The sequence below is a fragment of the Cyprinus carpio genome, chromosome B21 (assembly GCF_018340385.1).
Source record: "Cyprinus carpio isolate SPL01 chromosome B21, ASM1834038v1, whole genome shotgun sequence".
Lineage (NCBI taxonomy): Eukaryota > Metazoa > Chordata > Actinopteri > Cypriniformes > Cyprinidae > Cyprinus > Cyprinus carpio.
The window spans coordinates 8,387,522-8,410,992 of NC_056617.1; the positions used below are offsets into that span (position 1 = coordinate 8,387,522).

At 37.6% G+C, this 23,471-nt stretch overlaps 1 protein-coding gene across 1 annotated transcript in view; it reads right to left on the reverse strand.

Moving 5' to 3' along the window:
• Positions 1–14,284: 14,284 nt before the first annotated feature.
• Positions 14,285–23,471, reverse strand: part of LOC109054003 (splicing factor SWAP) — an 81,834-nt gene continuing 72,647 nt past the window's right edge. The window contains 3 exon segments of the mRNA XM_042748545.1: positions 14,285–14,957; positions 19,381–19,453; positions 20,234–20,398. The gene's annotated coding sequence lies outside the window, so the exon portion shown is untranslated.

The following is a 23,471-nucleotide window of genomic DNA, read 5'->3' on the forward strand; positions in this document are numbered from 1 at the left end:
GGACTAATTTAAAACGTCACTGTACTGAAAATGAGCAATGTTCCTCTGCCCAGCCAAACACTTCTGATGCTGCTCCTGCGCAGATAAGAAAAAAGTAGATTAAAATATTTGAGGGAAAAGCTTTCTTGAATCAGAGCTAAAATGTATGCAATCTCTATGGAATTAAATTTATGTACAACATTACATTTATTATTAAATAAGATACATTATTTAATCATGTACGCTTATTTAAATAAAAATAAATGTGTATAATAATATAATATAATAAAATAAAATATAATATAATATAATATAATATAATATAATATAATATAATATAATATAATATAATATAATATCCTCACAAATTAGAAATTTATGGGGGCAAATACAATAACAATACCAATACCAATATAACGTAATACCTTTTTTTTTTCCTTAAAAAGAGAAAATTTGGGTAATTGTGCAAAATATTACACACACGCACACACACACACACACACACACACACACACACACACACACACACACACACACACACACAAAATAATTAAATTTAAAAAAGGAGGAAACCAAGAGATAAAGAGAAAACAAGCAGAAAGTCTGATCTATGAAAATACTCATATTTCAGTGGTGTAATAAAGGCTCAAGGGGCCAAACTGACCCATTAATATATCATAAACAAAGGACAGGGGCACTTCTTTTTTTAAGTGAATGAAAACCACCCACGTTAATCAAAAAGGAATCTACCGACATTTTCTTGGACCGATATCTTTTAATCTGCACCCAAAGGCAAGGGCCATTGAGCCATATCCAGCAAATTAATGATGAACAATCTGTAGAATGGACCGTGAGGTCAGTGAATAGGATTATGCTGGCAGCTCTGTCAAGAGCAGCTATACATCAAATTAAAGAACAGTGACGCAGCAGAAACAGCACAGAAAAATGATGATGACATGACCAGCTGAACAACAACATGATCAAACATCAAAACATCAAAAGATTATATGGGTGTGGCAGAGGATATAACATTCCTAAATTACAGAATTGCAACGCGGCCAACATTTTATTAACTGAAAACTAATTTTCTAATTTTGCATGCTTAATAATGTCGCTCGATGGTCCTCAAAGTGTAGTGCTCTTCATCAGCCCTGCTGCTCTTCACATTCATCAAGAGGGGAGCACTTGGAGTCAGAATCACTGTGGTAGTAAACACGTGTAAACACTTAACCACTCACAAAAAACAACCTCATTTCCCTGCAACATCACATAACACTAAAACCAGAGTAAACTAAAACAGCTTCAAAGCAGAAGGGTATATTTTCAATTTATGAATGTCATCACAGCGTTTTTGGTTAGTGGAATCTAAAAATACATTTCACAGGTGGAAAAATAAGATTTTTTTTTTTATCAAATTAAAGAAAGAACAAAGAATATATATAAGAAAATATATAAGCTATTTGCTCTCTGATTTTAAAACTACCTTTGCAATTAAAGCAGTCTGGTAAATCAATAGGATCAGATAAGAGGATTTGGCACAAATCCATTCCATCTGAGGGCTATCATTATGGTAGAGAGAAAGAGAGGATTGATAACTTGTCATTGTCATAATTTCTCCCAAGAATTCGTAGAAGCTGCCAACAGTCCCTTTTGCTTCATAAGATGGGATTACTTTTCTAATGAAATGTGTGAATCTCTGCATAAACATGCAAACATTGGTTTGAGTCTCAATACAATTTTATGAAGTCTAACCACAGTGTGGCTAACAATAGCTAATTGCATTCCAGCCGAACCTCCTATGACTGCCATCTGAATCTTGATCCATCATTTAAAAACTTAATAAAATGCATGGCTGAAATACATTGAGCGACTTGAGAACTGCACATAATGCTGCCACAAATAATCACTACAACGCTCTCCCCTTGTGGCCAATATCCATCTATCCGTTACCAAAACGGATGTGCATTACTGGCACATCAGCTCTCTTTCAGGACCAGTTTAATAGCCTTTGTTCTCTCAGGAATGAAAGATGCAATAAGCTCATGCCGATACTCACATTCTACCCATTATGTTTTGATTGCATTAGCAATTGAAATAGAAATAAAACTCGAAAAACAAATCCATTGCTTAACACTAGAAAAGATGGTGACAGCAAATGCCCAGTTTCAAGTGCACATGCATGTGACTGTCAAAAGAAGTTTTTCAAGATGATATTTGAAATGAAATGTCTTTCTTTTCCTGAATGCCTTCAGACTACCAGATTGCTGTAGGAGGAATAGAAGGAGGATAATGCAGACACGTCCTAGGAGACGGGTACAGGATATCATCCGCTGTCTTACAGCTTTGAAATGTCTCCACACATCACGTCTGGTGAAATTTTCACTAAAATAACAAACGCATGCACGCAGTTCATGCAGTTTTACGTCAAGTCTTTTCACCGGCAATCAAAGCCAATTGTTATAATTACGCCAATATTGAAATAGCATCTGATGGGGGTAACAACTGCAACATTTTGCATAACATTAAGTCTGTTCATTGGGGAAGTAGAGCGCAAGGCATTGGTCCCATGATAGAGCATTTAAATTGGGCCATTCTTTGAGCTCTGAGGAAGAGTCTTTATGCCCAGTCATTTCTTCCTTTGCTCTTTCCACTTAAGGGAGCAAAGATCTAAAATGCGTTTGAGTGTGGCGTGTAAGACAGAAGACAGTGATTCTCTCAAAGGCTGACAGGCCTAAAGAGAGTTCCTAAGTATCTGGGGAGCGCAGCTCAAAAAAAGCTTCACCAAGAGAGACTGAAACCAGTTTCATTTAATGTGCGGCTACATAGACACTAAACATTTATGCGGAGTCTTGTATTCAGTCTAACAAGAACCTAAGGGTTAGATTTCAAAGCCAAAGATAATCCAGAAAACAAGAAGTGTAGACTTTATGCGCTAATTAGACACAGCAAGCAACAAAATAATCATACATCATAGAGCTACGAAAAGATGGAGTTTTTGTTGTTCGATTCGAATCCAGGCTGAATGAAATTATATTTTTCCACTGAAAACTCACATTCTGTAAGATAAAAGTACAGCAAGAAGATTAAGAGTCTGGAAACATTTTCAGATGAGTCTTTGTGCATGTGTGTTAGAGAGTAATATGCTGTTAGCTGGACTGGTCTTTTTATAGAGGGAGCTGATCCATCTAAGCCTAGTTTAAAAAAGTCACAAGTGGCTACACATGCTTCATCAACCAAGCCAAATGCAATTCCCTTTTGGGAGATGGACAGGTTTAGAATGCAGTGAACAATGGAGTTGGTTTGTGGGACGTCGGCGGGCAGTGCACCCCTGAAAGCCACTCACAAGCTACTCTGTAAAAAGCGTTAAACAATGGTCAGTCCCAGAGTCCCATTGCATCTCAAAGCTCCTGCTTTTGTGAGGAAAGAAAAGCAGATCAATTTCTCTGCCTACTGGAGTCCATGCCGTCCAATGTGCCAAACTTAAAAAATTAGAAATTACCAAATTTGGCTGAGCTCATGCCAAAATATTTTTAGAAAAATCATCCTGAGCAGAAACCCAAATACTATGGTAACTAAGGTAAGACCAAGAACCACCTACTACTGCTACGTTTCATTTAGGGTTAATCTTAAGAGTATACCACAATAACATTAAAAGTAAAAACAGAAAAAAGGGAAAAATATTAGGGATGCAAGATATTATCGGAACGTTATCGGTATTGGCTGATAAAAGCTTGAAATTTAAATGTAGGCATCAGCTGATTTGAAAAAAAAAAAAAAGTGCTGATATGCCTTGCCGACAAGACGAATAAAGCTTACATGTGCTCAGGGGGTCCTAGCGTTAAGATCAAGGAGTTTTATTTACTTTGGGGGCGCTGTAGTTTTTTTTGTGGTGATATGTTTGTTAGGTGGAGATATATGATTAAGCTACTTGTGTTTCTGAATAAATAAAGCAGTCTGTTTTGATTTAAAGGTCAGAAGATATAGCTTACATGAATAAAAATCACAAACATGACACTTGTAAATTAAATAATTAAATATATACAGGTTTATTCATTAATGTGTAATATATTTTCTCAAATGGATTATGAAAACTTAAATACAAGAAGCTCTTAAAGCTCTTTGCTTTAGACCATCTATTAATGTTAAACCCATAAATAAAATGTTAAGGTTTCAACTGCATCTGTCATAAAAAAAAATAATAAAAAAAAGAATTAATTACTTTTGTTATAGTTATTTTCAAAGCTTTCAATGTAATCTCATTAAATAAAAAGACTTGGTGGTGTTTCAAAACAAAACAAAATAAGTATCGGTACTGGCTATAGGCTAAAAAGATTTTAAAAACATCGGCATATCGGATATCGGCAAAAATCTAATATCACGTATCCCTAAAAAATATATAACAGATCAGAACATTAGCAAATCAGAACATCCATGACACATATGCATATATATGCCACTCCATCACACTTGGTGTAATCAAAACACTGGATCAAAGGCTTCAGTGGCCCGGACTGTGAAACAGGTGTCAAAGTTCATGCCCCTGTGCTGTATAGGGCACATTTTAAGCTAAACCTAATCCCCTGTTCACACATGTCTACATGCATGATTCCAAAAACATCCACAACACATGCCAGAGAAACTTCTGTCTAAGTACACACGCACCACAGGAAAGTCTAGGCCAGACCAAAGTTCCATGCACAGAGCCACCAGCTGTATGTTAGTCAGAAATACAGGCTACTTTTGAGGGGCAGATTCTAATTAAAGATGACGAGGCCTGTTAAACGACAGGCCCTTCCTGTGCTGATATGGCCTTGGCTGCCCCTCTGCAGGGAAACATTAATTTCAGTTTCACTCTGCTTCACTGGTTCCCCTCCGTAACTTATGAACAGCTCCTGAAATGTCTCTCGTTGGCCTATCCATTTTAACTGTCACTAGGAGGGCACATTTCAAAATGGCTGTCACACAATAAAGCATTATGAATGAAACCCTCGACTCTATGCCAGTAATACTGTGAAAACAAGAGCCTGCCTGGCTTCAGTGTCACAGAGCTGCTATTTTTCCCCCTGTTATCCTTTGCATTAGCGTAAAAGGATTATGCTGTTACAAACTCGATACAGGGTTGGTGCTGATTAGCCCTGCCAGTCAGCGGAAAGTCCTGACCCTTCATATTTATTTATTTATTTAAAGTAAGGCTTGAGCTTGATAGGAAATATAAGAACAAAATGAAGGTTAGAGTCAATGTATGTGTTCAGCAGAGGTTTGCTTTGGTATGCCAGAGTAGTGTACTGACAGGAATGAAATGCGGTTAAAGGATTAGTTCAACCGAAAATGAAAATTCTGTCATCATTTACTCACTGTCGTGTAATTTCAAACCATGTCCTGGCCTTCCTTTCTCTCTGTGTGTGTGGGGGGGTGCTAATTGGTAAAAATAAAAAATGCTATTTTTAATGAAAACCAAAAAGGAAAATGAAAGCCTGCTCTTTAGTTTAAATAAAAATAAAAAATAGCAATGTGCCTGTTGTTGTAATTGTAAATTTGAAAGGATATTTTCAATTCTATATTTATAAGATGAATACACTGTTAGCAATGTTTCTAGACTATGCAGAGAAATTTAATGCAATTAAAAATTAATTAAATTATACTAGCTAGCACATTAACTTTGACAGCCCTAAAGGACAGTTCTAAAACTAACAATACAATAGCAGGGTGAGCAAACAATTACATAAATGTAATTTTTTGGTGCCCTATCCCTTTAAAAAGAAACCTCATAGAGCCTCAAATACTTTGCCTTTTACATGAATAGAAACTATAAACCAATAAGGTCAAAGTAGCAATATGACTCCCCAGACACCCATAAGGTCAGAGCTACAATGTAATTAGACAAAATTAGACCATATAGCTCCAGACAGACCATAAAATGATCAGATAGTGTCCCTTCTTTACTAATGTCGCAATTAAATTCAACCACAGTAATCCACTTAAGTGTGGCTGGATTCTGTAGCTCGATCTTTCCCCACAAATCCCTTCACTTCATTCCCTCCAATCCACACTCAAATAAGAAAACTGCATTTATGCATATGAGACCTACCACATTTATAGTGTCATAAATCTTGGTCTCAAGCATAAAAAGTGGGGTATAAAGAATCGAAGCACTTAGCAGTGTCTGTTTACAAAGCCACAGGAGGCCAAAACTTGCATTATGTGATTCCCCACTGAAAACTTACTCTTTTGAAGCCACTTTTCTCTCTACAGCTAGCAAACAGCTGCAAAGGCATGATCAAATATGGACCCTAACGCGTAATCAGGCTAAGCCCCTACGGTCCTCCTCTTCCGATGCTTTAAAATAAAAAAAATATTAAAAAAAAAATAACTACAACATTTCAAACAAAAAGCCACGAGTCCAGCTGAGTCCTACAGGGTATATCCTCTTGAATAAACATTTGAACACTTCAAACCAAAACACAATTAGCAATTAAATGAAGTGGATTCTGACCACTCCAGTTCCATTTCTCTCAGGCGTCTACAGAGACCGGCCATATGGACACCAAATCCACGGGGGACGCTGAGAACATCTGAAATCCGACTGTGCATTTGTGTGCGAGTGAGAAAAAGACACCGAGACGAAACGGGAGAGAAATTTGACAGGGTGTAAGAGAAAGAGAAAATAAAAGGGCAGACGTAATGGGAAACATTACTCGCACCGAAAATTATTATGTATCTAAGTGCCCTTCAGCGTAAATGTGGAAGCCAATTAGGTGGAGTACGAAGCTGTTATATTGGGTTTGCAACATGGATACATCAGCTTCCCTATGTTACGAAGATAAAGGATAGCAATTTTTGATAGTGGCAGTGCCCGAAGGTGAGCTCAGTGCAATCTCGTGGAGGAGATGCATGATTTCGAGACGCTGAACATGCCTCATCACATGCCCTAACAAAAAGCCTCTCTCTGAGTGAAATGATACTGTATCTTCCCAGGCTATCCACCCCATAGAGTAAGGCACATTCACGCTTGTGCAGAGGCAAGAAAGACGAGAACTGATGAGGCCATTATTCTCCCTGATAAAGGGTGGGTGTATGCCACAGGACAAACACAATGGCACACTCCACAGGTAAATTACACTCCTCGCTGCATAGTAATCACGTCTTGTCTCTAAAACTGCAGTTCGCTTGAGAGATCACTTTGCCCCCATGATCAACTGGTTTACTTTAGTTTTTTGTTATTTTATAAGCAGGTTTGCTATCTTTTAACACCAGATTATTTGTAAAAAGTGGTTAACCGAATCTGAAATCTTCCTCAGACCGTGTGAAAACACAGGGCTGCTACAAAATCAGAACCAGACGCTCTGAAGTTAAAATGTCAAGGCTTCACCTGACCTACGCAGTGTCTAGCAAGTCTAGCAAAACCTAGCAAGTTAAGCTCATATAAAATGCAATGCAATAGTCTCATTGTCCTGGGAAATAAAACAAGAGCATTTGTATTTTACAAAGGTTTTATGCTTTCAGTGTCATTCTCAGTGGAGTGATCCCGCTCATTCTTAGCAAAACCTTTTTAAAAAGAAATTACTGTTTTTATTGTATTTAAATCAAATAAATGAAGACTTTGTGACACTGTTGTCATGGGTTGTTTTTCATGTCTGTGGGTTGAAGCGACCCCAATAATGTGATATTTAGCACGTGGAATGCAAATTTTACTGGGGGAACCTTGCCTAAAAAACATGTATTTTACCTCCCGGAACACGATTTTAACTGGGGCACCCCCTCAAAACACCACTGAGCAAAAACTTGGGACTTGACTTTAAATTTGTCCTTGAAAGACTTCAAACTTGACTTGGACTCAACTCAAACACTGATTTTTCATCACCCTGCAGTTCCACGATTGCAGAAAAGCCATGAGACAACAAGCCTACATTAAGTTTGCCATTTGGAACAGGGTCTCCCTTTTTACATACACTGCACTGCAAATGCCACAGTGGAAGACACGTGAGAAATGGAGAGTGATATTACTTTTAAAAGTCCTCCTCATCCAGTCGGCTCTATTACAGAGAATGAAAAAAAACCCCTATGAAATCTCATGGGTCACCTTCTCCAGTGAGCATCCGCCTGTAGGGCTGTGAAAGAAGGTGCAACAAAGCTTGAGGCACTCATTCACTCTCTCTGAGTTCAATCAGTCTGAACATGCAGCGCTGAAGAGAGTGAAATCAGAGCGCAGCAGCCCAAGCTCAAGGATGTGATCGAACCCTGTTAAACGCCCTTTTCTCTCATTACACAAGAAACACAAAGAGTAAAAGATTGAAAACATCCTCTCAGGACGCTGTGGGAAGTTAATGACAGAAACAAAGAAATCAAAAGAAAAGCGAGTAGATATTCCACCTCGCTGTGATTCTGCACACCCCATGGAGGCAAGCACTCATTCGAATTCATAAGAGGTTAATTAGACAGGCGCAAACTGAAGCTGATTTGTTTTGATTCGGATTTTTTCACAGGGCGACCAGACGGCTTTTTCTACAGGTGTCTGGAGCCTCGAGTTCACCTCTTTCATGTTACATGGTCCTCTACCACAGGGTCATAAGTTAAAATGACATTTAGCAGCACGCTGGGCATACTGGGTAGGAAAATTTATGAGTTTGGCGTTTGGAGGGGGGCATTTGATTGAGTCCTCAATCTAGTGAGGTGGGCAGTGCCAGCAGCCATCATTAACCTTCACTGTTTTTTTAAAGGGACAGTTAATCCAAAAACTAAAACGCTGCCATCATTTACCGCACCTTATGTAGTTCCTAAACAAGTTCAATTTCATACAATGGCAGTGCAACATTAATAACTTTAATGCCTAATGAAGTACACAACAGTTTAAGCAAAAGCTCTTATTGGTTTTATAACCTTTATCAAAACATGATATTTAAGGCATTGTACAGAAAAAAAATAATGATAGATGCCATTGCTTGAGCTTGATTAAATTCAATTCCTTTTGTGTTTTGCAGAAGAATAAAAAATCATTAGGATTTAGAATGACATGAGGGTAAACGATGGCAGAATTTTCTTTTTTCCCTTTAGAGGATGTGAGGCACACTCAAAACCATATTTAGACTTGCATAAATTGTTTGAATTGCAAAAAACATTCCCATCCATTTGGACTGCACAGTTTTACCATAAACTAATAATAAGGTGCATATTTGTTAGTCAAATATTTTATCTAATTTAATACTGCTTGTTCCAAGCATATGTTAACCGTGGTCATGCTTTTAACTGAATAAATATAATTTAAATAAAACGTTCAACCACAAATGTAATAAAAGGTCAAATATATGCAGTTTCTAAAAACCGCATTTGAAAATATAACTGAAATGATGCAAACTGAGTACAGAAATCTTACCTGTTTGACTTACAAATATGCATCACATTAAGTTCATGTTAAAACAGTGTAATCCATTTTTTTTCTATGCAATTTAAATACATAAATCTTAAATGTAGGCCTAAATATTTTTGAGTGTAGCTCAGCTAACTGAGCAAGTATGTTGACACTGTTCAGCCAAAAACCTTGAGCTGTATAATAAGACTTATTTACAAGTCCATAATTCCTCAACAAAATCTCCCTCCTCAATGTTAGCATTGGACAAATGTTGCTTTCTGGACATGAACTAGTTACAGACTAATAGCACTTCTAAACAAGACAAGGAAGAGGGGGAGACGGAGGGAAATAGAGCACTTAGAGGAGAGCTACTTCATCCAGCAGCTAAAATAACAATGTTTCAGGTGTTTAAAAAATGAGAGGACAGTATCTGCGCCAGGAATGGATTTACAAGGATTTATGCAGCCTCCCCACTTGAATCAACCCTTTATGAGGTGAAGGACCTTGGGGACACACTTGCTCAAACACAGTGCCATGCCTCTGCATGTGTGGGAATCAAGGCTTCATTTCTGCTTTTTATAAACACTCTAATTGATGCATCAAACCATATTCTTTGATATAACATGAGGCAGAGGTATAAAGCATCAGAATAAAGCAGTTAAACATTTCCCAGGATTCAAGCCCCTTGATCCCACAGACTATTTGACTTGCAAATGTCCACTGAAACATTTTAGTCAACGGCTTTGATAAAAGATTCCTTTTTTTCTCTCTTGACCCTACCAACCACTGTCTCGACACCACAAATGACAAGCTTTCTTGACTTGCAGGTTACGGGGAGCCCTTAAGATGGCCCCATGAAAGACTGTAGCAGAGAAGTTGAGATGGTACTAAGAAAACGTTACAGAATCAAACCAGTAAATAGCATCTTAAGGGACATTATTAACAGCTGCAATGCATCTCATGTTTTCAAAAACCCACCATAATGTAGAAAGACAGGGATAGGCATATTCATTTTTAATAATGGCGCACTCAGCGAGCAACATGATTTTGTCAGCAGTGCTGCATCTTAACGAGCCACATACTAGTACTACTAAAAGGTTTGTTCTATGAACGCAATAAGCATTTTCAAAAACTTCAACCATCGATCATTAAAAGGAAATTTAAACATATAAAAGCATTAACATTACTTTCAACATACCATGAATAACTCATAAAGATCCTCCTTCTAAATGCAACAATATTACAGACGTGCTAAATTTCAGTAATATGTAACAGTTACATTTGCATCTGTGTGAAAACAAACCTGGAAAGAGACATGAAAGATTCTTAGTGCATTCCAGGGAATTATTCATGGTTTATATCATAAATTAATTAGTTAGATTGGGAGAGAAATGTGCAGTGTATGTTTTGTTTTTTTATTTTATTTTAGGTGAAGTTAAAAGATAGCATATCAGGAGGAAAATAATGCAACGGGCTGAAAAGAGCTATTCTGTGGACATTGTTGTTATATCACGTCACATTAATATAGCCATCCAAACGTAACATTATTCTCCTGACTTCTGAAAATAGAAAATAAATTCAAATTTACAGCCCATTCATTCAAAATGACTGATAAGGATTATTTGTAGTGCAATGTTATGATTTGTTGCAGTCTTTTTGAGTGGAACTTCCCCAAACAAACCGGAAGTACCTCCCATATTTTACAACACAGTGTTAGGAAAAAGGTGAATATACTACCTCACAGCTTTGTTTTCATCCACGTTAAACCCAATATGGCGTCTAACCTGATTAATTATCAATGCGATAATTAAAAATTGATATGTTAATTATAAAATTATATATATATTTTTTCTAATATGACAGGTATGTGAGGCTGAGAAAACATCGTTTTTTAATCATTATGCATCCATGTTAACAAGTTAATTGTTTTCACTGAAGACAGATAAGATGTTATACTTAATTAAAATAGTCTCAGTAACTAATGTGTGTGGATAAAACAGAAGTATGTATTAATGCAACAAAAACTAAATGAAATTGTAACCTTTTACTGGAAGCTGGTGATATCATCTCACAAATCTCTCACATCTGCTGGATAAATCTGCAGAAAGCACAGCTAGAGTGATCACATGGTATCGCCACAGGAGAGATAACACAACCCATTTCCTGAGGATGTGTGGGATAGAATTGATACTTGAAGGACAAGTGTGAGCCTTAAGACAGTCTGCAAGACTTTAATCAGGACACCTTGAATATGGTAAACAGTGGACAGCAAAGAGAGATTAAAAGAGGGATTTGGTCAGTTGACCTTTACAAACTGCTCATACCAATTTTCATTTTTTTGTAATGTTTTACATTTCATTTGAGTTCTGTGCATCACAAATCCCTCCTTCTACTTTTGTAGGAGGGCATATAGAGAAAACATCTCAATTACCACATTAAAGCCTTTAACAGTAACACAGCACCTACATCACATAAAATTATGCCTTTGAGGATTAGGGTTTTCATGCATATTCCTTTCCGCTCAGAAAATATTCTCTGCACTTCCAAAAAGGCCCTTCTATTTCGTAATATTCAGGATAAATCACAGCTGGCTCAGATTTTTTTTTCCCTTGTGGGAAATTCAGCAAAGTTGCTAAAGGAGTTCAGGCAACAACTTTGAAAAGCGCAACAACCCTCTGCTGAATAACCACATCAAGAGAATCAAAAGCTCTCAGACACATGCTTCTGGATTTTTAATTTTACATACTCAAGTGGGTCCATCTTGGATTTCCAACGTGTTGCCACACGACTGCTTTCATTCTAGCAGGGTTTCCACTGCGGTGAGAAGCAAAGGGAAATAAAACTTAAGAACAGGCCATGAAACGTCGTTACCAACCCAACCCAAGTTCATTTGACTTTTAGATAGTAAATTTGGCATGTATTCTCCTTTGAATTTTTTTAAAAAATTGCAAGCCACCCAAAGATCAATTGACAAATCGAAAAACCTTCTGTCTACAGAAGGCTGTTTGTTCCAGCATTTCACTGGACCAGACTGAAGCCGGTATCTCTCAGATCTCATAAAGTCAACAAATCACCTTAACGGTCTCCTCATTCTGCCCTGTAAGTGACTTCTTGGATACCGCACAGCCATTTTATCTGTCATACACAAGAACTCAAGACAGCGCGAGTGGGCGAAACCTTGAATGCAGCCCTTCGGAATCAAATCGATATTATGAGGTGCATTTAATTGCATATAAATCCATTATTTAATGCTATACGAGGCAATCCAGTTATTGGAGGGAATATTGTGGCCATTACGAGCCTGGAATGAGTGAAGCCTTGGCCAAAAATGAGCTATGTGTTTACTCGCTGGCTGAGCAGATTGCTGCTGTGTAATGATGAACACAGGCTCTCGGGCGAGAAAGAAAAAGACGCCCCGGCCTGCAAGAAGCCTCATACTCAACCCGTCTTCTGTCTACCGGCTCTGACAACAGGTCAATGTCGACACCAAAAACAACCCTCCAGAGATGGCGCCTTAGGTTTCAATCCAGCTAATACGGTTCCATTTAAAGATTATAATTAGTTAATTGCCTATAAAGACCTGGCCTGAAAATTGCCCTTAACAACTGTGTCACAATGAAATATTGTACTCCAGCAAACAGCGACAAACTAAACTGCCACTCTAGCAAAGCCTTTTATTTCCAAGACTCGGTATGTAGTGAATTTGATAAAAGGATAAAGATAATAAACAGAATAATGGAAAACTAGAAGGGAAGAAGGCCATCAGGAATAGACATTCAGGACTGTTTCTAAGTGAATGGCTCACTTAACACATGCTCAATTCACAACAAAGCATTTGTAAAGCATGAATTTCATTTTAGAAACATTTGGCTTTTGTAAGCCTATTGAAATGGACATACTGCTACGACTAATATTACTAATAATAAAACATTTAGATATTAAAATAATACACAAAATAATCAAAGAATATATTTATAGAACTTGTTCTACATACTAATTTAACAATAATTCATTATTGTTAATATAAAAAAATAAATCATTTTCATATTAAATAATATTATAATCATATTAAATAATTCATATTAAAATCATATTTTAATATATTTTTTTCATAATGTCATGTGCTTCATGATACTGACCAAAAAATATATGAAAGCAAAAAAAAAAAAGCATAAGATCAAAACAACTGTGCAATGTAAATTGTTAAAATTAAAACGAGAGCGTAATAAAAATGCAGGGTATATTATTAAGTCTAGTTCAAAGTTGCCCTTTTCAAAAGCACGTAGCATTACGATTATCGTGATTGGTGCAATTATGGAACATCAAGCATCAAATTACAAAGGAGAACATTTTTTGATATAATGCAAATCAAAAATGACATGAGTAAATTAAGTGCCTTGATTAAATGGTGCACGTTTAGCTGAACATACAGGACAGAGTGAACAATGAAAACCCAGATGATCAATAAAAAGCACACCAGATGGATATTTTTTGGCAAAAAAACACTTCCTCTGTGCCATTTTCCAGGAAAACCCCACTTGAATCAGACTCAACATAATCTGAACATGGGAAAGCGTTAAGTTCCCCATGTCAATAGTTTGGGAGTGAGTGTAAATATGGGGTTGGATGGGACCGACCTGCTCCAGGGATCTCTTACCAGTCCAAATGAGACACCGCATCGCCTCGGCGGGCTGAACCGCCAGGAGATTAGAGGCTCACTTAAAACGGACCATGATTCCCACCGTTCGCTCTCGGTCTCTCCTCTCGAGAACCCCACTCATATGAACCCTTCAGCAGAACATGGGGCCTAATTATCATGCAGAGTGCATGCTTGGATGCAGTACATGCGTCGACAGTCGAAAGGCCAGAGCTCGCAGGTGCAGGAAATGAAAAACAGACGGAGCAAGAGGCGAACATGACGAGATGTCGCTTGCGGAAAGTAAGGCAACCACACTCGTGTTCCATAATTCAAACTTTATTGACGGTTTTACAAAATAGCTTCAAAATTAGGCCCGTACAAACTTAGAAATGAAAAACTGAAGGCCACATATTAAAAAACAAAAAAAACAACAACAACCAAGAAAGCCGTTGACTTCATACTGAAAAGAGCTCGGAGGGAAAAAAGGAGATAGGACAGAAATAAACAGCATTATCCTTCACAGAAGTCTATAATGCATCCTTCTGGTAGACACGACATTGCAAAGGAAAAAATGTTTTTAGTTGCATCCAAGGAATTATGCCTTTAATACTTTCTTGTTTTTGTTTTACAGCTAAAACACACAGCAGGACTGAAGCTCCACCATCTGCTGCTGCTTTCGTTTTTTCTACACCTGCTTGGGTTCCACCTGCACCTTCAAAATAAAGGAGATCTCCATGCCTAATGCTTATCTGGAGGCGAAATACAAACATCTAACGCAAGGTCCAAACAGGCATACATAAAGGGATAAAAGCATCCAGCATTGTGCAGCTTGTCAGGCGAACAGCGGTCCAGTAGTTAGCTAGAAGGCTGTTGCTGCCTTGCGAGATGTCGCTGGAGATTGATCCTGTCTGGATGTGGTGAACTCTCTCAGGAGGGGTTCGGCTGAAGGCCTTTGGAGGCAGCAAGCATTGCTCGCACTTTCGCCATGAGGTCCTACAAGCAAGGAGAAATGGAGGAAAAGTTAGTACGGTATTCGTAGGGGAGCAGAGCTGGGAGAGAAACTAATCATATAACATAAACACACAGGACAAGAAAACAAACACAAATTCATAAAGTTGCAGACAACTTTTTGCAATTTGAAATTCAGATTGGCTTCTGGCTTCGTATGCATGAGAATCCAACGTGCTAAATATGCATACGGATGTCTAGTGGCATCCTATAGAAGAGAAGGCCATGGGCAGATAGAGCTGGATTCCTGCTCTTCAAATGCCTCCCCGCATTCTATGTGGCTCAGGTTACCTTACCCAAGGCCGGTTGCATGCAACGAGCCCACAGGGAGAATGCGACACCAGAGAACTCACAGCTTGGCACTTGAATAAACATTTGCTTAACGAATATGCACATTAATTGGTGCCACTGATTTCATAGGAATGGAATTTGCATCAAGGAAACTCCAAACAAAAAAGTACTTAATGAAATATTGCAGGTTCAGTAGAAGTTAAGCTCTATAATGTTTATTACATTAAAAAATATTACTTAATATTACTTTTAAATACTAAGAAAATGTGCAAGAACATATCAGTTAAGCTACAGTTAAGATACATTTTGCTCTTTTTCCTTATAATGACGCCTTTCTCTGTCACCAGTGTAAAATCACTTCAAAGTTCTTTAATGCTTTTAAATTTGAAAGCAGCACAACTTGGCAAATCAGTAAAATAATCTTTCGAAACAGGTGGCTGAATTGCATGGTTGTCATAGGAGCAAAGTTTGCTCATTGACGTTTGCAGAATTAATTTCCACCTCCTCGTCCAGTCAAAGGAAAGTTATTAACCCTGAATTTCCAGTAAAGCCCCTGCAGAATTAATCATTAAACAAACAAGTGGTCAAGAAAAGCACAAACAACGCAGGCAAGGACCAACTGTGCCTCTAGAGAGAAGGGTTTGCTGTTATACTTCATGGGGTGAAATCATTACTAAAGTGGTTTTGGGGAAGTGAAACCACACAATTACATGGATGGCATTAAATAGTGTACAGAGACTGGGACTAAAACAGACTAAATCAGGGTCTGGGTTGGGGAATCTTGCTCATCACCACCCACCAGGTTTGCGCACAATTCAGAATAAACCTAAAAATGGATGGATGGATTCCACATCAGCTTCCTGTATTGTCTGACTAATTCAGTTCAAATTCCCACACATACACCACTATTCAAATGCATATACAGTGAGAATATGTCTCTCTGATCATAGTGTGTTGATCCAGTACATTAGAGTGACAGGACTAAGCTGGGATAAAGGGCTTTCAAAGCTTCCAGCTGACCCGAACAGATTACTGCCATGAAAGGAGGATATCTTTGCTATGATTAGAGCTCATTACGAGACCACAGCTGGCTGAAGTCTGAGGACATCTGAAAATATGGCTACCTTAGTCTACTCTTGCTCAATGGAAACCTAAGAGATGTTGCTTTCTGACATCAAATGACCAAACAAGAGCTAGTCATAATTGGGACTGAGAACTGCTTTTTGTAGTTGGCTGGTTTCTTTGTAGCTATTTGGGTCCAGACTTCCAACCAATCTGACAGATAACCCACATTGGTACCTACTATTTCAGAGTTCAGAGGATCACCCCACTTTCAGTTCAAGGAGGTTGCACTTCAATCATAGGCCCGGGCCATTTAAAAGCAATTTTGAAAACTCACATCCAATATAGCTCTGAACTCACTCCACGTTTCTGAAAACATTTGACTCCCGTCTGTTTTAGGCCAGCTTCAGAATGATGTCCCAGGTGTGGTTTAGAAGCTTCAATTCTGCTTCCACTGTTCAGTTTTCTCTCTGGTTTCCACAAGAGGCCATTCCAAGTGATTCCTTTTCATCTCCAATCAAGTTCTCATGATAACGGTGTCCATATTTTCTTGCTGGCACTGAATGTGTAGTTGTTTGTCATTCTCCAACATTAAGAGCCGCAAGGTAAGGTGGAAAGAACACATTTCTTATATAGTCTCATTTTAGTGTTGTAACTACAGTATACACTGAGGACCTTCACATGTTGTTCACATCAGTTAGTACGAGAAATGCCTTTTACCCCTGAGTCACAGTGGGAGGTACTCGGGAACGCAATGTTTTTTGGTTTCTTATCTTGCACACAACAACAGTAATGTTCTCATAACCTGCCAGGGTGCATTTTGCAACCCATAAACGCCTCCTAATCAAACCATCAGTCACCTGCTACCCTTAACACACCACCCATGCGAAACAGTGGCAAATAAGAAAGGGGAACCAAAATTTTAAGCATGGGGGGACAGCACAGAGCACTAGAAAAGAAAAAGAGACCATTGTGTTCCTCAGGGAGAATCATAAACCAGACTCCCTTGTTGTTTGTCTGAAAGGCAGATAGAGGGTTTGTAAAATCCCAGGGGAGTATTGCTAAGATCGAGAACACGCTTCCTCAGCCTTTAATGCTTTTTTCATTTGCCGGTTGTAAAAACCCCCGCCAGTCTCTACCAGGGCACCTCATGAGAGCATTCTTCCACTTCTATCAATAGTCGGGATGTGCATGTAAGAACTGGAACATTCTCCTCTGGAGGATCCGATTTAGTTGTGTAAGGTAGGGCTATGGGCAAAAGATCAAACTGAGCCGAGCTGAAACCTGCTTCTCTACCGCAGGATCTATGGGTGGTCCGTGCGGCCCAGAGCTTTCGTTGCCTGGACTAGAAGGGGAAATGGGGACGAAGGGACTTCCTCACGCAACCGAAATGCAAGCATGCACAGGCACACAGAAGTTTCTGCCGGTAGTTATTTGTCAAGGTGAACCATGCTACTATTGATTCAAGCAGCAGTTGCTGGTTTTAATAAGAGCCAACTCGTTTTTGCAAGATGTTGCCCCCTGGAAGTCCTGCCCCAGTTTTGAGGTGTCAGAAGTGATTTCATGCGCTGGGAGAAAAGGAAAGCAAATTAGGTTTCCAAAAAGATCTGAAACCATGTCAAGACTGTGGACTTTTTAGTACAAAGAGGGTGAATGAAAAGGCTGGTATCCTGCTGACTTCTTTTTTTGCTGAAGACCAGATGGCTGCAAGCGAAACACAGTACAGTGTACTTTGTTTATCTTCTTACATTCTGCATTTCTCGCATCCTTTTCTCTCTGACACAACTGCTTTTTTTTTATACATATAGTAGCTACCTTTCGTCTGCTTTGTATAACAATAAGCAAAAGGAAGGAAAGCGAGCGCACTCTGCATTTCATCCTTGCTGCACAAGGCCAGAGATCATAACAGAGCTGCAGGGACTGACAGCTGCATTGAATCAGCATGCGACAGCAACAAGCTCTCTTTCTCCCATAAACATACACACACCTACATACCCACCCCTGGCGACAGGGTCATGCAACCAAATCACTGTATTTCTCAGTTTCAGCACGTAAGGCTCTGCAAACAGAGACCACTGAGACCGACTGGCTCTAAATTACATATATCAAAGCTATACTAAGCAGCTCATCAGCTCTGCTACACAATTTCGGTCTGTTTTCCCCTTAGGCGCTGAATTAAAACGAGAGAGGTAGCAAAAGTTTTGTGTTTTTTTTTTATGTATTACAGTGTTTGCAAGGCAGCACTGTATTGATATTTCTCAAGCATTCTGGTTACGTTTATTCTAAACCTTCAACCTTACAGATTAATTCAGCCCAAAACTGCTTAACGTACAAAATGCAATCCAAACTTAATTTGAAAACATCAGTCCAAGTGGGCATTCGCATAGAACATGTTGCATTAAAACGGAAGGTGCTGCACCAAAGAATGGAAAAGAATGCAGCATGTCAAAGCACATTCTTAAAAATAACAAAATTACTTTAATTTTCAATATGGAAAAAAGCAGCATGATATGACATAATGGTCAATTACAGTTGTCTAGCTCTTTTATGTAGAAAAAACAGGTTCTGATAAACCTATAATTTTTTTACTAGAAAAGCAAAGTCTGTCAAGACACAAAAGCCTCTTTTGAAGGTGTTTTTTTTTTTTTTTTTTTTTTGGTGGGGGATGTAAAAAAGTCTGAGGGCTTGTATATTATATTATATATTATATTTAATCTTCTATAAATTATGACACACTGGTCAATTATGGCTGTCTAGCATTTTTACATAGAAAAACCATACAAAACTATGTTTTTGGTCAAAGTGTGGCACAGACAGTAGTCCTGATACTGTAAATCTTCAGTGTCCTATATAATAAAGAATGAATAAATAAAATATAAATAAAAAATGCAATGTCTTCATTAATATCTTAATTTGATGACATTTCTCTGCAAATATTGATATAAATAAAATTGATTAAATTTAATAAGGTGACATACTGTAATTAATTAATTTACACATTTTAATCAAGTGAAAGCCCTAGTTTACACAAAAGCTTTGTTGCTTAATGACAAACCTGAGTGTTTTTGCTTTGCACCGAAGAGATAATAGTGGAGGACACTTGCTTGTCTTTCTCCTGAGAGCCATCCCTGTTTAACAAACAAAAAAAAAGAAGAGAGGGTGAGACAGTGACAGACAGACAGAGGTCTGCCAATTGGCACAGTTTGTGAAAAACACCTTAATACAGTATTCATGATGAATGGTGACTACGTAACCACCACAGACATCTCAGGCTGAAACTGAGCGACCAGAAGAAGGTCATGAAATATTCACCCAATGCCGGAAGAGACACAACAACTGCACAAATAAAACAAAATCTAGAGAGAGGCACACAGTGGGAGGTAAAGAAGAAGCAACAAAAACAACTGAAGGCCGAGGGAGTTTAGAGCAACTTTTTGATGAAACTTGAATTGTATGAAAAAAGTCAGTCCCTGTACCCAATAACCCTTTGCAATGTGGTGCTTCCTCAAGTTTATGAATCAAAAATGTACAAAAATATATTCTCCATAATGTACAAAAATGCATTCATGCATTTTATGCAGTGTTTTATCAAAATGTCATCATGTCTGATTTTGAGCATCTGAAGCTTTCGTGCTTTGTTCAACAGGTAATTAGTCAAGTTGTCAAATCATACATAAAACCATTATAACTTCCATATCAAAAGGCTACAGCACAGACTGTCTTTGTGTCGAACACGCCATGCTCTTGGCAAAGCTTAAATTAATATTACAACAAAGTGGGTGGAAAAATATGCTTGAAATCTATGATTCTGACTGAAGCGGACTGAGTTTCAGAGGGTGGGCGGCTTTCTCGCGAGGTTCACGCTGACTGATTGTTTAGTAATGGGACTGGAGAGAGATGTTCTTTACCTGGACCTTCCCAGGCTGGAGGCGGGGCTTGTGACAGGGGAGGGGCTTGCAGAGACTCTGGCCATGGCTCCGCCTCTGTCAGGGGATGCCGAGGGCGAACAGGAAGAACCCTTAAATTGGTGCGATGACTTTGAACCCTTATTTTTCTTCTTTTCATGAGGTGATCTGACAAGAGATATTAAAAAAAGTTATTAAACTAATAGATCAGCTCAAAACAAACATATTCTGCTGCACTGTTTGTTACAAGAACCACTGCCATTGTTCTGTATCAAAAGACAAATTAAATTTGAGAGGGGAACATTTCAGGTTAATACCAGCATGTTTGCCTTTATTTTTAAATAATTCTATTATATTCTTCAATTATTAATGCAATTATTTCTTCAAATCTTTTTATGTTAACTATTTAAAAAAATATATATTTATGTCAATCCACTCTGTATCTAATTTACTATATAAATAACATTGTTATTGTATATTGTATAGCTTTATAAGATTTGGAATATTGCACACATACTGGAGTTGAATTCATTGACATTCACAAATCTCTTCTTTCTTTGATCCACAGAAGATGGAAAGTCAAAGGTTTAGAATAACAATACATAATAAAAAATATAATGTATTTCACTTTTCATGAACTATTATATGAGCTAAACAAGCATTTATTCTTGCGGCTCTGTGGATGAAGCAGTGAAGTGAGAGTTACTGTTTGACAGGAGGTAACACTGTGGGGTCTTAAAACATGCACATGACCCTTCAGCAAGACCCCTGATCCAGCACTGCATCAGCGAGGTGACTGGAATAGGCTAATCACAGCGTGTGCGCTCTCTCCAAAGAAAAAGCACACCGTCCATATCGAGGGGCCTTTATCTCCCAGGCTGTCCTTTATGAATATTTTATTTGAATACCTTAGGCATGTCCTTTAGTTGGAAAAATACATTTTTAAAAGAGCACCCAACTTCAGTTAATGGGCATATTGACCTCTAATTACCTGTGGCACTGTAGCAAAATGACAAGACATGTTTGGAGAGTGGATCAAAGCAGTCCTAGGAGACACAATGAGGTTAAAAATGCACTGCTGCAGAAGTGCCAAGAATTCCACCTCAGGCATAAACTATTATGACTAATTGAATCAGTACAGTAAAAATAGATCTAAGGTTATCCAGAAAGACAGAAACACACAAGACCTCTCACTTACCCTCTCTGACTGGCATGATTAAGATTATTTTACAGCTTATTGGACAGGAGAGCAGTATGGAGATCAACAGAGACTTCTGAATGCATTTTTCCCCATTTATTTTCTCAAAATGGATTAAAATAATAATAATAATAATAATAAAACTTTAATAAAAGTTATAAGTAAAGAACAAAGCTATTCAGCTCTGAGGTGAACCTGAAAAGCAGAAACTTTGAGTTTAAGCCAAAAATAAAAATCATAAAAAAGGACATTATGTACTTAACATCTTTTATGAGGGAACAAACTACTCATTTCATAAACCACTGCAAATGACAATCAAAACTGATAATTTATAATATTATAAATCATATTTGTATATATATTATGTATTACTAATATTTTATTTGATAAACTTTATACATCATGTAAATATTATTCTTCTAATCATTTTTTATATTATTCTAGAAAATATATTCCATAAAAATATTAAAAAATTTATATGCAATATATACACACACATATATTATTACAAGTTAAAAGTAAAACATGCAAATGAATATACAAATGGATAGGATTATGATTTTTATGAATAATGAATCTTTAGAATCATGTGTAGTGTAGTTATTTACAAAGAATTAGGCTATGGAATGTGAAGCGGTGACTCACTGTGACTTATGATTTCTACAGAAGCATATACCATCGCTTAACCTCAGAGCTCGTGGCTGGACTGTCTTGAATAGATTTTGTAAAAATATATTTTCCTATGGAGGGAATAAATTATATTTTACTTCCGTAACCTAACCGTTATGCTATATTTCCTGCTGCCTAGTCCAAGACAGGCACTCCATCTTCCTCTGCTTGCATGTAAGCAAGCTTCTGCATCTGAGACGCTTCTATCATCACTCTAACAAACCAAACCTCACTAAAACCCTGTAAGTGATCCAACCATCCATCTCTCCCTTTCAATTCTTCCCTCAGTTCAAACCAGAAAGGTTTAAGGGGGTGTAATGAAAGATGCTGAACTTTTTATCTTTTGTAGGAGATGTGTAAAAAGCTTGTCTTTGCAACCTCCTCAGCAGCAGAATATGAAGAAATGTCTCAGCTAAGCTTTAAAGAGCACTGGAGAGAGTGGGCTGCCCAGATAAAAACCAATGACATAAAAGCCGGGTGAGATCTGAGAAGTCACCATGACCGTCTCTTTCTGTGGTGCTTTAGCACCATATACTGTAGGTGTGGGTAAGAAAATAATGGGAAGGTAGAGGAAATGAGAGAGAGGGTAGTGTGAAGATAGCGGTGTCATGGAGTGGAGTCTCACAGGACTCTTTAATAAAAGGATTACAGTGAATGAAAAGATCATGCCTGCTGCAGACTCTGAGGAAACACCAGGAAAGCACTTTTTAGCCACTGTGAACAGCAGCATGTATGCTGACAATAAGCCAAACTGCTCCTTGTGATGATATACAGCTAGAGGGTTTAAAATGAGGCCATATCACAGCTGCCGTTAATACAAACACATGTTCTTCCTGCTGTCATTTTATTTTGTATTCACAGCAACGTCACTGTGAATCTGTAAATTAAGAATAAATAAAATAAAATATATATAGGCCATATTTTTTGTATATGTAAACTACTGTTCAAAAGTTTGTGGTTGGTAAAATTTTCTAAAATGTATTTTAGTCTCCTAACTGCTTTTATTTGAACAAAAACAGCAAAAACAGGAATATTGTTAAATGTAATTACAATGTAATGTGCTACACTTTCAAAACTGAATTTTCAGCAGCCATTACTTCAGTCTTTAGTGGCACATAACCTTCAGAAATCATGCTAATATTCTAATTTGGGGCTCAAGAAACATTTCTTATTATTGTAATTTTATTATTATACTATTATTATTATATCAGTGTATTATCCTTGTTGAAAACAGTTGTGCTCCTTAATATTTACGTGGAAACCATGATTTTTTTTTCATGAATAGAAAGTACAAAAGAACAGTATTTATTTGAAATCAAAAAATCAAAATGTAACATTTCTTTAATGTTATTTTTCAATTTAATGAATCCTTGC